At 43.9% G+C, this 15,382-nt stretch overlaps 1 protein-coding gene across 1 annotated transcript in view; it reads right to left on the reverse strand.

Moving 5' to 3' along the window:
• LOC131701725 (uncharacterized) overlaps positions 1-15,382 on the reverse strand; it is a 98,286-nt gene that overhangs the window by 3,012 nt on the left and 79,892 nt on the right. The window contains exon 6 of the mRNA XM_059001412.1: positions 1,374-1,588. The gene's annotated coding sequence lies outside the window, so the exon portion shown is untranslated. The remainder of the gene's footprint in view (positions 1-1,373; positions 1,589-15,382) is intronic.

Here is a 15,382-nt window from a genome sequence, read left to right on the forward strand (position 1 = left end):
GTTTTGGATGCCATCATTTCCCTCTATCCTTGGTACATTCTATTTCCTTACAGGGAAGAACAGTAGATTTTCATTCAAATGCTGGGTTCCCCAATACAATCGGTGCTATAGACTGTTCTCTTCATATAGCTGCCCTATGACTCCATAATAATTCTGCAGCTGATTCATCGTTAACCCGTTCATTGACATCTCTAAATAATATAACAATACCTGCCAGTTTTTAGATCAACAATAGACCAGCACCTTTATCTTTTTTTTCTGGAAACAGACGCTGTTAACTGAAAATAAGGAAGTTTCTTAAGTACAGGAGTAAACTTTGAAAATATTTTGTACACAAATTCAGAGTTGTAAAATGTACATGAAAATCTATTGTATACCTAGACAGTCTAATTTTAATTAAACTGCAATAGCAGTGATAAGCAATTACTAGCATACATATTTTAATGCTGGCTCACATTTATCTGTTCTATACATGTTATTTCTGTGGTCAAGATTAACAAAAAAAAATACAAAAGTACATAATGTTTCCATCTTGGAGCTTGTCGAGGCATTTACAGTGTAATGTTATGATTCATCTCCATTGACCATTCTTGCAAAATATGTTTTGTAAATAAATAAAGACAAATGTGTTTTCATTTCAATCTTGGCTTAGGGAGCAAACCTCCAACCTCATGGATACAATGCTTGATTTGTCTGATTTGTTCTGTTGTTAATTATCAAAACCAAATATTTTGGGCCACTGTAGTGAACCATAAAGTTCTACGGGTAGATCGTTGTGGTGGTATAAAGTATAATACTCCATTTTATTGATGTCATTTACAAGGACACAAATGTTCTGTTTTTCGAACATCACTTAAACCACGAACTCTGGGGCTCTCAGCAACTAAAGCAACAAAAAACCTGTCCAAAGAAATACTGGGAAATTAGTGGAAGTGAGGTACAGGCATTTCAATTTGCCAAGGAAATGTGCAGTTATGAAGAGGATGCACCATGGGGAGCAGTGGTTTATGGAAAAATGTAACCACTAAATGATTTCAGATCCAAGATACAATGAACATTCTGCAGCCAGTGTCTGAGTCATACTTGGCTTTAGTTAAAAAAAACAAAAAAAAACTAATGATCACTGTCAGGGCTTTTGCTTACTTCCCCTCAGCAGGGGAAGCAGTAAGCGTGCACACATCAACATTCTGAGAACCATGCATCCAACTGTTATGGGACTTACTACAGATATTCCTTTTATTGGGACCTATAGTAAAAGTTTTGGCCTTGCCTTTTTGACATAATTAACCCATTAAACACACTTATTGACATATATCTCTAGGCCTCAAGTCCTAGCACTAAACTATGTCTATTTAATGGTAACCAACACTTACTTGCATGCAGCTGTACAAGGCATCTCCTCCAGGAGATGAGCACACTTGATCCATTTTCCTCCTGGAGGGAGCTGGGAGGGCAGGGTTCGCTGTTCTCTCTGTATTGAGAAACAAACCTCTGGAATGAGGGGTTTGGTCTTGATGCCCTTTATGGCCTGCACTGAGACAGCAACTGACTCCATAACTACTCTGCTTTCTTCATGCTTGTCGTTTTGCTGCAAATATCAAGGGCATAAGATTTGTTTAGTCATTTGGCCGTTAAACAAGATGAAGGTGGACAGGGATTTGGCTGTAATTTTATATTTAAAAGCAGTCTTCTGCTATATTGGAAGATTGTGGGTACAAAACTGAGTCCCCAATCTGGACAGGTTCAACAGGTTTCCCTATTAGATGATGTGCAGCAGTTACATACTGGGCATATACTGTGAATTTCTTTCAGCTAAATCCCATGGGTCAACTACAGTCTGTTCTACAATCTGATCGCTTGGCATGGTATGGCCCACTTTTATTATCAAGTCCTTCATACCCAATTTCAAATATCCTACTGCGCACAAGGCACCATGTGGAAAGCATTTTTTGAATTATTATTATTATTATTATTATTTTTATTAGGTAAGTGTTTCTGCTACAAGTAATTTAAAATTAACTACATTAAGTAACATTGTACAGTGGTGTTTCAACTAGGTGAGGTAGTGTGTGATTAGTACCAGGTGAGTGTGGTTAAATTGAATAGAGGTTGATTTGCTATTTGATTGGTTTCCACACAGTTTTGTTTTTTTCCACCTAGTTGTTATATTAGTCAGGCAGGCTTTTTGTGTGCCCGCCAACCGAAGAGCCTCACAACAAAAGAGCCGGGAGTCTAGTGAGGAGAGGTCTGCGCGGTGAGGCTGTTGGAAAAGATCCGAACCTAGCAGCGCTCTGGAAGACGTCATCTACTAGTCAGGTCTGTACTCTCCCCCCCCAACTCCCACTGTGCCTCCCACATAGCCTGTCCTGCTATGACTGTCTCTTACATCCCTGTTCTGTCCTTTTGCTCTCGTCCTCTGCCCTCTCTCCATCGCTGCTCCTCCAACCCCTCTAACCTCATTCCTCTGCCTCTCCCCCCCTCTAACTGTCTCTCCCCTCGCACTCACACGTGTGCCCTGGACCCCCTCTCCACTCACCTCTTTCAAGCTGCTGCTCCTGCTCTACTTCCCTTCATCTCCTCCCTTCTCAACACCTCTCTCCTTTCTGGTCTCTTTCCCTCTGCCTTCAAACAAGCCTCTATCACTCCCCTCCTCAAAAAACCTACCCTCGACCCCATCTCCCTCTAGAGCAGGGGTGCACAATTCCGGTCCTGGAGGGCCGGATCCCTCCTGGCTTTTGTTCCAACTGTGTTCTAAATTACTTAATTAGACCAATAATTTGTAATAATTAGTCCAATTAAGTAATTTAGGGCAAGGTTGGAACAAAAGCCAGGAGGGACACCGGCCCTCCAGGACCGGAATTGTGCACCCTCTAGAGCTACCGTCCTGTCTCCCTCCTACCCTTCCTCTCCAAAACCCTCGAGCGGGCTGTACACTGCCAGCTCTCTGCTTTCCTGTCCAACCACTCTCAGCTCGACCCTCTCCAATCTGACTTCCGCTCTGCTCACTCCACTGAAACCGCCCTCCTGTCTGTCACCAACTCACTAAACTCTGCCCGAGCTGCATCTCTCTCCTCTGTCCTAATTCTCCTCAACCTCTCTGCTGCCTTTGACACTGTCGATCACTCTATTCTACTATCCTCTCTCGCTGACCTGGGAATCTCTGGCACTGCTCTGGCCTGGTTCCCCTCCTACCTCTCCAACCGCACTTACCAGGTAACCTGGCGTGGAGCAACCTCCACACCTCACCGTCTCTCAACAGGAGTCCCCCAAGAGTCAGTCTTGGGTCCTGTTCTCTCTCTACACCCGCTCCCTGGTTCCCCTCATCGCATCCTATGGTTTCTCATACCATTTCTATGCTGATGATGCTCAGATTTTCCTCTCCTTCCCCACCTCTGACTCCACCATCCCCTCCCGTATCTCTACCTGTCTGTCTGCTATCTCCTCCTGGATGCACTCGCATCACCTCAAACTCAACCTCTCTAAATCTGACCTCCTTTTCTTTCCCTCCTCCTCCTCCTCCCCCTCCTCTGATCTGTACCTCCATTCCTCTGGAATCTACCACACTCTCTCCCTCCTCCTCAGCTAAGAACCTTGGAGTCACCCTGGAGACATTCCCTGGAGTGCCAAAACACACAGATGAGACGTTCGGTATTGGTGGAAAAACGAGTTGTGGTCGCACTGTGGCGTTTAGGGATACAAACTGTCCCATATTGTTTTACGTAAGTTGCAAAACCCAAATTACATTTTTTTCTTACAATAAAATATTACACAACTGTACTTTGATTAAATAAAAAGTGTATTATATGTATGCACTATTTACTATTGTCATGAATTTACTATTCATCAATATTACAAAATCAACTTGGCTCATCAGCCTGATAAACAATGACATCCACTGAGCACCAACTGCGGTTGTGTTAGTGCGGTTGTAACACACACACACACACACAGTTAGTGCGCATTAACTAACCGAACTGAATTAATAACTGCACTCTGAAAAGGATTAACTAGTGCGGTTGTCGCTGCCCTTTGTAATGGAACTGTGTGTGTATACAAACCATATTAAGAGCAAAAGTTGAACTCACAACCACATTTTGCCTGTGTGTATGTAGTCTAAGTGGTGTTTATATTACACAACTTGAATGGTTTAAAAGACATACTGAGACTCAAATAGTCAGTTATCTGCACTCATTGTTAATAAACTGCTCTTAGCATATTGTCTGGGACTAAAATTCATGCCTGTCCTCATAACATTAATATCTTCTTCCAGTTTGTTTCTTTGGATAATCTGATCCAGGTTTGTTTTTCTATATAAAACACACTCCGTACCTGGTAGTAAGGCACAAATAGTGTGCAGATAGCACAGTAAGGCTCAGTTTTTGCAGCAGTAGTATTGTATTCCCTCTCTGCATAAATATTATGCTTTTTATTTTGCCAGAGATGAACAAGACGTTTGGCCCATGCCTCTGTTTCGAGCACTTCTGTTGGTGAAACATATGGTAATTCTACAAGGTGAAAAAAGTGTCTAGTAAGAAAAAGGGACCAAGAATAAATCACACATTGGGGAGCAATCAGCATACAAGTAATCTCGACATCCATCATTTCTAGTCTACTCAGAGTTTTTTTCTTGTTTCAGAATCAGAAGGAACTGAGAAACAGACAAGGTAAGCAATAGCTACGATCACCCCAAAGAGAATCATGTTTTCAGGTGTTATGCAAACTACTGCAGCACTCACATTACAAAACTATACAACTAGAACCACAAAACTGTAATGCTCCATAATCATGTTACATTTTACAATGAAATGTAATTCATTGGGTCATTGGGTTATCTTTTTCATCTATATAGGTAAAACTGTAAGAGAAACAAAGTCACATTCATTCAGAGTTTAATTCATCAGAAAAGAGTAATTTTATTTTTACATCCATCAGAAGTTGCTGGTTATAGGGAAACAAGTTTCTCCCCCCTTGAAACCCAATTGCCACGACATCACTCAATGTGCCAAACAGGCATGTTCCTGCAACTACTTGGAACTCTAATTAATGCTTTGTATGCCAAGCTATTTTTCACTTTGGTGCACTATTTAATATGATTCCATTTTGGCCAGAAAAAGCTTGTACTTAATGCAACAAACCCGAATAATATAAATACTTAGAACAAAGTTTAAAGAGCAAGTGTTATCTACAGTGGTTTGCAGAAGTATTCACCCCCCTGCAAAGTCCTGACCTGAATCCAATCGAAAATTTATGGCAAGACTTGAAGATTACAGTCCATCGACGATCCCCAACAAACTTATCAGAGCTGGAGCAATTTTCCTGTGAAGAATGGGCAAAAATTTCACCATCCTACAGTGCAACGCTAGTAGAGACCTATCAAAAAAGACTCATAGCAGTAATTTTTGCAAAAGGTACTTCTACCAAGTACTAACTTAAGCGGCTGAATACTTATGCAACCAGTAAATTTAATTTTGTACATTTTCTTTGCAAGTTTTGCTGACATTTAACCTCCTCCTCATATAACAGTGTTCAGTTTACCAACTACAGCTTTCAATAAAAAAAGTTAGTTTGACAAACTGTGCACACATTATTTGTAATTCAATAAAATGTGACATTATTGGTAGGGGGTGAATACTTCTGCAAACCACTGTATATAGCTCACACTTTCTATTGATGGGTGTTACAATTATGGGTGGCACTCAAAGGTAAAATGCCTCTTACAAATCTGTTTAACATACAGTATAACCTGGTCTTCCCTTTTGGTGAGAGATCATGTCTTATTACTGCCTCTCCTATGTGCCAATATGACAATATGTCTCAAAAAGTAAACATAAATAAATCAGAAAATCAGAGAAAAAAAATGTGAATGAGATTGCAAAGCTACATCTCAGGATGCTTTTTACAGTCTTCATCGGAAACCATTGATGGCAGTAAGTATAACCCTTATAAATTAATTTTACAATTCTCCTTTCTTACTGTGTGTATATATACAGTGCTCCCTCGCTATAAAACTCTCAGTTATAACGCACCCCGGATAGAATGCTCCTACAGCATGTCCCCCAATTACCTATACTAGTGATTCATGCAATATTTGTATAGTAAATACAGTACCGATGTTGTTCAAACTGTAAACAACTTCTTAGTCTAACTTCCGTTTCTGTTTCTCCCTTTTGATACAGTATGTGAACTGAAGAAAAGCTGTGCTGGCACTTTATAACATAGACATCTTATTCAGCATTCATTTTATAACTAAATATTAGGCCTATTATGTGGTTCTTTCCTAATGCATTTATTTTTCTGCTGCGAGGGGAGCTGCAGCTTTCTCTGGGAGATGAGACACTTCAGCTTCGCTTCAGCCTCGCTCCGGCAGCCGAACCTGGGACGAGCTCATTCCCTCTTCCTGTCTTCCCCTCTCCCGACCCACTCTCCTCTTGCACTTCGTTTGCTTGTCTGTAGCTTCAAACTGAACTCCCGACTGCCGTTTACCAGGCTATTTATAGTTTAAAAGGCTATGTATAGTTTACCTTTTTTTTTTTTTGTAAAAAATATAGCATTGATTACATGGTGCTTTATGCATGGTTAATTCATGGAAAGTTACATTTTTGCTTCACTATATGTGCATTATAGAGAGGGAGTTATTATATTTTGTATTTTAGTCAGATGTGTGTTGTTATGTGTCCCGCAGCGCCCCCCACCCCCTCCCCCATTTATAACGGTCTTCGGTTAAAACGGTCATATTGTGTGTCCCCTGAGACCTGAGTTATAGCGAGAGAGCACTGTATATATATATATATATATACCGTGGCACAACAGAAGCACCAACATTCTATTTGTGAGGCAATCAAAAGGTTAAACCACAAATTTAAAACATTGACTTATGAAGATGAAGAACCTTGTTAAACAAGTAAAAACTAATCTTAAAAATAGGAAAAAGGAAAAAACTAACAGGATCTTAGACAGTACACTTAGTTTTGATTTGGCCAGAGTCTGTCATCTTATGATTACCGTGGGAGGAGAATTATAAAGTCCTGTTCGTTAAGAAAATCACCATCACAGGGACCAAAGGTAACAACTCTGTTCATAGCTCTCCTTCTGGAATGAAGATGAGTGAACCCGCATATTACAGAAAGCTAAGTGATTTATTAAGCTTTTCAAGAAATATATTACATGGGCAATTAGGCCCACAAAGGAAAATGGTGCACCTTATATTTAAAATAAATAAATACATAAATAAATAAATAAAAATAACTTCCAATAAACTTTGTATACTTCACTTAGTTTTTCTTTACAATTTATAATTGAGTGTTTGGAGCTATGGATGCTAAGTGACGATGGGCAAGATGGCAAATCTGACTGAAGATGCTTCCCCATCCAAGACACAAATTACTGATGTTACACAAGGAACAGTTTCACCAGAGATAAAGGTCATTCTGGAGAACAGACTTAGCAGCAGAGGTAATTACAGACTGTAGTAATTGATAATTGCTCCCTTATCCCATATAGAACAATTTAACACCTTGCAGGTATTTTTCTAATGTCTTTGACTGGCCAATATACAATGGGAATCGCAATGCAATATGTACAGAAACAAAATATACCAATCTTACAAAAAGAGTGTACATCCTATAAAGTCCCTTTACAAGCCAGAAAATAAAGCAGGGTTTCAAATCTGAGGAATGGGGAAATAAAAAAGCAAAACACTGTTTGATTTACAGATTCAGAAATTATGCTTTCTCAGGTCAGTTCAAGTGGAAGCCTCTTCAGTTTGTTGAATAGACAGATGCCTGCTTCTTCTTTCCAACTGAGCAGATGTTAAAAGCCATTGACGCTTATACAGTTACATTTTCTTTTGCCAATCTAAAATGTTTGTATGCTTTAAGTTACAGTATGTACCACTGATGTTTTTCCAGGTGTGTACATGGCTCCATTCAGAAGAGTATAAGAGAATATGTTTGTTTTTGTTTTTTTCAGGTAGGACATATCTCAGCTGGGAGGCATTATGCACAATGTTAGGTTATTATCATAACCCTGGTTCCCTGAAATAGAAATGTATCTATTACATAATGGGTTAACTGTTTACCGGAAAATTCTGAGACCTACCAAAGCTGTCACGCAGTGACAGGCACCGTCATCACTCCAGACTCCGCCCCTCCTGGAAAGCACTCAACTCCATGAAGACAGTTGAACAGCGGCAGTCAATTTTTTTCTTCTTCAGCCTGCTGCGTGTAACGTATGCATCAACCGAAGATTGTAATGGATACATTTCTATTTCGGGGAACCTGGGTTATGATAATAACCTAACGTTCCCTTTCAAGTACGAAATGTATCCATTACATAACAGGTAATTATATCCAAGCCGTCACAAAGTGCATCACTTGCAGAACGACTTAAATCTGAGAGGGTCAAACAGTAAGGCTGCCATAATATAGATTATTATTTTATTTTTTATTTTTTACATAGCAGGATTCAATTCTCTGCAGGTGCTTCCGGTATCGACACAGAAGCCGCTGTTAGCACTTTTGTTCCAAAGCCAGGGTTTTGAGGATCCAGTGCATTTACTCTGTAAAAACTTGTGAAAGTATGGGAAGTGGCCCATACTGCAACATTGCAAATGTCAGTGACAGATGCACCCTATAACAACAACCAACAGGTAGACAAATTTCATGTGGAATGACCAGTGACCTTCACAGGAGGGGCAAGTTGGCTTGTTTATAAGCAATCTCTGCAATCCAACCGGACAGCCTCTGCTTAGACAGGGCTTTACTGTGGGCCTTAGCTCCACAGCAGATGAACAGCTGTTCAGATTGCCTCCAACTTTTAGTTCTGTCAACATAATATGCTAATGCCCTAACAGGGCAAAGCGCATTGAGCTTACGCTCCCTATCCGACTGAAAAGGAGGGGGATGGAAAGCATAGAAAGGTAGAAATACATTTGGGCAAGAAAGCAGGGTTCGTGCAGAGCATGACCTTGGTCCTAGACTCCGTGTAAAACAGACAAGCTTTCGCCACAGTAAAGGCTTGCATCTCACTCATGTGCTTGGCGGAGGTGATGGTAAGCAAAAATGCTGTCTTAAAAGACAGATGCTTTAGCTCAGCTGAATGCAGGGGCTCAAAGGGCGCCTTCATGAGTGCCTCGAGCACTATGTTAAGCTGCCACTAAGGAACCTTGTCCTTAAGGGGCGGGCTCAGCCTCCAATCCCCTTTCAAAAACTGCCCCGCCAAGAAGTGAGCACCTGTGGAGACCGAGTCGATTTACAACAGCAAGTAGAAATTGCTGCCAAGTACACCTTCAATTTCGAGGGTGATTTCCCCTCATCGAAGAGGTCTTGCAAGAACTGCAGAATGACCAGCATGGGACATGTAGTGGGGTTGATGTGTCGCATCAGACACCAGGTCTGGAACAAAGCCCACTTATACCCGTACTGGGCTCGCGTAGAAGCGGCCCTGGCATTCTGAAGAGTTGAAATAACTCTCAGACAGCCCTAGCTGGCTAAAATGCAGCCGTTCACGGGCCAGACCCAGAGCTGTAGGCTCGATGGGTCAGGGTGCCACAGGGTCTTTCGCGCCTGACTGAGCAGGTCGCAGCGGAGAGGCAGTTGCCAGGGGAGGTCGTACAGTAATTGCGACAGCGTCAAAAACCAAGTCCTCCTGGGCCAGAACGGGGCTACTAAGAGCACCCTGGCCCGGTCTCACCTGATCTTCTCAAGGCATATCAGTAGCACTGCTATCGTGGGAAGGAGTACAGTAGAGCCCTCTGCCACTTGTGGGCCATTGCGTCTACACATAACGAAGCCTCACTCTCCTGAATGGAGAACCAGAGGGGACAATGAGCCAATTCCAAAATCTGTCCCAAATCATGTTCACCACGTCGGAGTGAAGTCTTCATTCCCATGCACAGGGAAGGTCCATTGCCCCATTCATAGCTCTCGGCAGATTAACTGCTCTGAGAGATAGAATGTTGTCGTGTGCACAAAACAGTAGTTTGCTGGCTACTTGAAGGAGGCGGGGTGACCACAGGCCGCCTTGGTGATTTACATAAGCCAAACTGAGCTTGCCTAAATGCTCGATAACTAGATCCACGTGAGCTGCTGCCTGTATTGGAGAGTTGGTGCAAATTAGCCAGTCGTCCAGATAATTTAACACTCTGGGTCTCAGAGGGGCCAGTATAGCATCCATGCAAGGAGCTAGTGAGAGGCTGAGTGGTAGCACACAGAACTCGTACGCTTTTGCCTGGAAGGAGAAGCGCAGGTACTTTCTGTGGCCTGGTAGTATGGGGACATGGAAGTAGGCGTCACTGTGGTGAACCAGTTGCCTGTCCTGACTGTGCACACAGCATCTTGAACTTTCTGTGCCTCAGGAACAGATTGAGCTGTCTGAGATCGAGAATGTGTTGGAGACCGCCATTGTACCGAGAGTAAAAACCAGACTCCAATTCGAGGGTGTCTACTACTTGGATAGCCCACCTCACTAACAGGGTCGTCACCTCCTGGGACACCACCAGGGCGTCGTGAGGGTTTGTGACCATGGTCACGACCACTCCCGCAAAGGGGTGGGGCCTTGTTTGAACTGGAGCCGGTAGCCGAGCTAAATCGAGCTGAGCACCCAGATGTCATTGCCAATGTGCCAGGTGGTTCTGACAGAAGGAGCCCTGGGCCTGTGGCAGTAAACCCTCAGGGCTGCTGAGCCACAACAGGTTTTCGCCTGTGCCCTCTGAGCCTGCAAAGGCCGGCAATACTGGAGGCGATGTCCCCTGTTGTATGGAGCGCCTCTGGCAGCCGGCTGCACCATAGGGGGCTGCTGGGGTCTGGGACGCCACTGCGGCACGGGTCACCATTGAGGTGCAGGTCTGCAGACTTGTGGCGCTCCTTGGTGGACTCTCTGACCTGCTGCGACCTCTTCAAGAGCTTGTCCACTGCCAGGCCAAAAGTATGGCCTGGAGTGACAGGAGCATCAAGGAGGGAAGCTTTGTCTCAGTCTGGGACCCGTGCCTGGGATAGCTACAACTGCCTTCGAGCGGAGATCAACGCTGCAAGGCCTCTGCCTAGTGCCTGTCCATTAAATTTGGACCGCAGTGTAGCCTAGTATGCCACAAGGGTGCTAGTAATGCTACCCATGCGTGTGGCGAGGGCCTCTGCCGAATAAGCCTTTTTGAGCATGGTCTCAGTGACCTTGCATTGCTTATTTGGGCAGGACACATCCTTAGCCAGGGTTAGCAAATGTGGAGCCTGAACTAAAGCGATGATCGACGGCTCTACCGGGGGGGAAGTGGCCAAGACCAAGCTTCTCCGCCTCGTGTACCTTGTACAATAGGTCAGTTGACCGCGAAACAGCCGGGTCCGTCGCAGGGTGACCCTACGAGGACTGGACCTCATGCAGAAAGTCTGGGTGGACAGGCGGACCAGAGGTCTGCATAGCCGGAGGCGAGGGTGATCAAATATGGATCTGCTGGGCTTGCTCTGCTCAGTGCACCTGTAGCGCTACGGTGGCATGCTTTAACAGTGCTGTGATTTCCCCAGAAAAGGGAAGGGGAACTGAAAAATTTTCCGACTCAGTGTCCTCAGTCTGAGGCCTGAGTTCCAGTTCCTGCTCCATGTCTTCAATAGGCTCCTCTGAGGCTGCAAGAGACAGAGTCGTCCTGCTGCCACACAGTTACGTCCTCAACCTGCTGTTCCATCAGTGGAATCAGAGGCAAGGGGAGCAGTGTGCTTATCTAACAGGCTAGTCAACAAAGACTGCTGCGCAGAGATCACTTGCCACATTCTGTTCATCTGCTCTTTGAAACCTTCAGAGGGTGGGGCCTGAGAAGGCTTCACCTTCTTTCTCTTGCACGGGGGTGGAGAGGAAGAGGACGAGGACAAAGAGGAGTTTGTACCCTTGGAGCGACGCCTGCGCGAAGCAGAGGCGTGTGCAGGGTGTGGTGAGCCTCTCTGCTCCACAGAGGGAGAGTGCTATCTTTGAGCCGGGGTGAGAGAGTTTGAGGGCTCCTCTATCAGGTGCGTCTGCTGCCTCTCAACCGAGCATCTCGCGAGGGCAGAGCAGAACTCGCAAAAAGAGTGATCCTTCATGGCTTGAGACACATGTTCAATCCCCAGGCAGGACAAACAAAGTGTATGCTGGTCCTCTGGTGGGACGTTTGTACTGCACTGGCTCAGTGGTAATGCAGTATTTTTTTTTATTTTTTTTTATATATAGTACCTACATCTATCAGTGCAAGCTGATAGTACAGCTGCAATGACAGGCAGACAGAGTACTGTCACAGGACAAGGTGCAATGCACTAGACCTGGGTCTACCGCTACTAAGTGCAGTACACAGGTGATGCATGGACTGGTATGGTGCACGGTAACAAATGCATGTGCCGGTGTGGTACCGGTTGGTGCTGGTGTGGCTGTGGCTCGGTGGGGTACCGAGGCTGCCGTGAACCAGTACGGTACAGGAACATGACCAGTGAACAATGCACTGGCCGGTGCGGCCGCGGCTCAGTGCAGTGCACGGTCCGGGTACTGGTAACCAATGCACGGGCCGGAGCTGCTGGTGCAGCCGGCTCGGTGCGGTGCACAGGCAACCGCGGTGGTATCAGGCAGGGCGGGAAGCAGCCGCACAGACCACTGGCAACAACAGGGGTACCGCAAAAGAGCCTGTGTGTGCCCGCTTGATGGCCTGAGCTAAAAAGCCTTCACAGCGTGGTGCTAAAAGCTGCCCACCACTGCGGCATGAACACAGACAAGCGCTCCGATCGGAAGGCTCCTGCCAATGGATCGGTCGGTTTAGCCAGCCAGCTGAGCACCAGAGTGTCCGTACAGAAGTGTGAGTCAGCAAACGCAATCTGTTTCCAGAAAATGCTGCTAGCTGAAAAAAAAAAATCAGCAACTCACGTAGTTCACCTAGAAAAGAAAAACAGTGGAGAAAGCAACAGGCACTGTACAAAATAATATATACTATACACAATACAAAAATGCACACACCAGCCTGAGCCCAGACTAGGTAGCACTAATACAAGACTATCTGGATCTCTAAAAATCTCCTCAGAGACACACAATATTGTGTTTAACTGGACCTATCATTTTTTTGAAGCACTGGAATCATATACTTAAAATCTTGCAATTTTCTTTTAATGGTAATTCATATATTATGATTATTTTCAGCCATGCAGTGACTCTATCTGGAGGATTGGGCACTCCTCCACAGTCACTTTAATAGCTGATTGATCTAATTTGAGAACTCAGCTTATTAAAACCTATGTGTCACTTTGTAAAAGAGCGCAACAACAACCATCAGACAATACTAAAGAAAGATTAACCTGTTCAGGTTATGACAGAATTCAAAAGCAATACATGAACACAAATAATCTGCCTTTGTAAAGTACAGTATATACCAAAACCTCAATATTAGGCCTTTGGTCCATATAGTTACTGATGCATTTTTGGCCCATCTACAACTCTATTCATGAAGTTAATAGTAGTACAGTGGCCCTTGTAGAGTACACATGCAGGGGGCAGTGCTTGTACAGTTACTGAAATATTGAGTTTTAATGCATTTTTCCAATTTAAATGCATTTTCCATGTGTATGGTTATCTGATAAACAAAACTAAAAGTATGTTCCCTGGTTTCTATGGAGATTTAGATCTGGACCATTGCTTAGGCCATGGCAGAGCATTGCCATAGTTTACTTCATAGGTCACTGAACTCTGCTGATAGCCGCTGCTTAGACAGGGATTGACCATGGGATTTAGCCCCATAGCAGGAAAAAATTTGTTTGGACTGCCTCCAACTTTTCGTCCTGTCAACGTAGTACACCAGTACACCAGGTAATGTGCCATACATTGTAAAAATGTCTGAAATCAGAATCACTGTTTGAAAATTAATACATACACCACTTAAACACATAGTAAGATTTGAAGTGACTCCGTCTCTGCAGGGGTCCAGCTAAACTGTTAAGGGAAGATATGTACAGTGCCTTGCATAAGTATTCACCCCCCCTTGGACTTTTCCACATTTTGTAGTGTTACAACCTGGAATTAAAATGGATTTAATTAGGATTAGGATTTTTTTGTCACTGATCTACACAAAATAGTCCATAATGTCGAAGTGGGGAAACAAATCTACATATTTTTCAAAATTATTTACAAATAAAAAACTGAAAAGTCTTGATTTCATAAGTATTCACCCCCTTTGCTGTGACACCCCTAAATAAGCTCTGGTGCAACCAATTGCCTTCAGAAGTCACATAATTAGTTGAATGGAGTCCACCTGTGTGCAATTAAAGTGTCACATGATCTCAGATTAAATACACCTGTTTCTGGAAGGCCCCAGAGTTTGTTAGAGAGCATATCTAAACAAACAGCATCTTGAAGACCAAGGAGCTATCAAAACAAGTCTGGGATAAAGTTCTGGAGAAGCACCAATCAGGGTTGGGTTATGAAAAAATATCCCAAACTTTGAACATCCCCTGGAGCACCGTTAAATCCATTATTAAAAAATGGAAAGAATATGGCACAACCGTGACTCTGCCTAGAGAAGGCCATCCACCAAAACTCAGTGTCCAGGTAAGGAGGGCATTAGTCAGAGAAGCAACCAAGAGGCCAATGGTAACTCTGAAGGAGCTGGAGAGATCCACAGCTGAGATGGGAGAAACATGGGGCAACTATAACCCGGACGCTCCACAAAGCTGGGCTTTATGGAAGAGTGGTGAGAAGAAAGCCATTGCTGAAAAAAAACCATATCAAATCCCATTTGGATTTTGACAAAAGGCATGTAGGAGACACAGCAAACATGTGGAAAAAGGTTCTCTGGTCTGATGAGACCAAAATTGAACTTTTTGGCCTTAGCGCAAAACGTTATGTGTGGCGCAAAGCCAACACTGCTCATCACCCTGAGAACACCATCCCCACGGTGAAGCATGGTGGTGGCAGCATCATGTTATGGGGATGCTTTTCATCGACAGGGACTGGGAAACTGGTCAGGATTGAGGGCAAGATGGATGGAGCCAAATACAGGGAAATTCTAGAGGAAAACCTGTTTCAGTCTGCAAGAGACCTGGGACTGGGGCGGAGGTTCACCTTCCAGCAGGACAATGACCCTAAACACACAGCCAAAGCTTCACTGGAGTGGTTTAAAAACAAGAACCTGAATGTCTTAGAATGGCCCAGTCAAAGCCCAGACCTCAATCCGATTAAGAATCTGTGGCAAGACTTGAAAATTGCTGTTCACCAACGGTCCCCATCCAACTTGACAGAGCTTGAGCAATTTTGCCAAGAAGAATGGGCAAATATTGCAGGATCCAGATGTGCAAAGCTGGTAGAGACTTACCCAAAAAGACTCACAGCTGTAATTGCTGCCAAAGGTGCTTCTACCAAATATTGACTCAGGGGGGTGAATACTTATGCA

This window comes from Acipenser ruthenus, chromosome 2 (assembly GCF_902713425.1).
Source record: "Acipenser ruthenus chromosome 2, fAciRut3.2 maternal haplotype, whole genome shotgun sequence".
NCBI classification, from domain to species: domain Eukaryota; kingdom Metazoa; phylum Chordata; class Actinopteri; order Acipenseriformes; family Acipenseridae; genus Acipenser; species Acipenser ruthenus.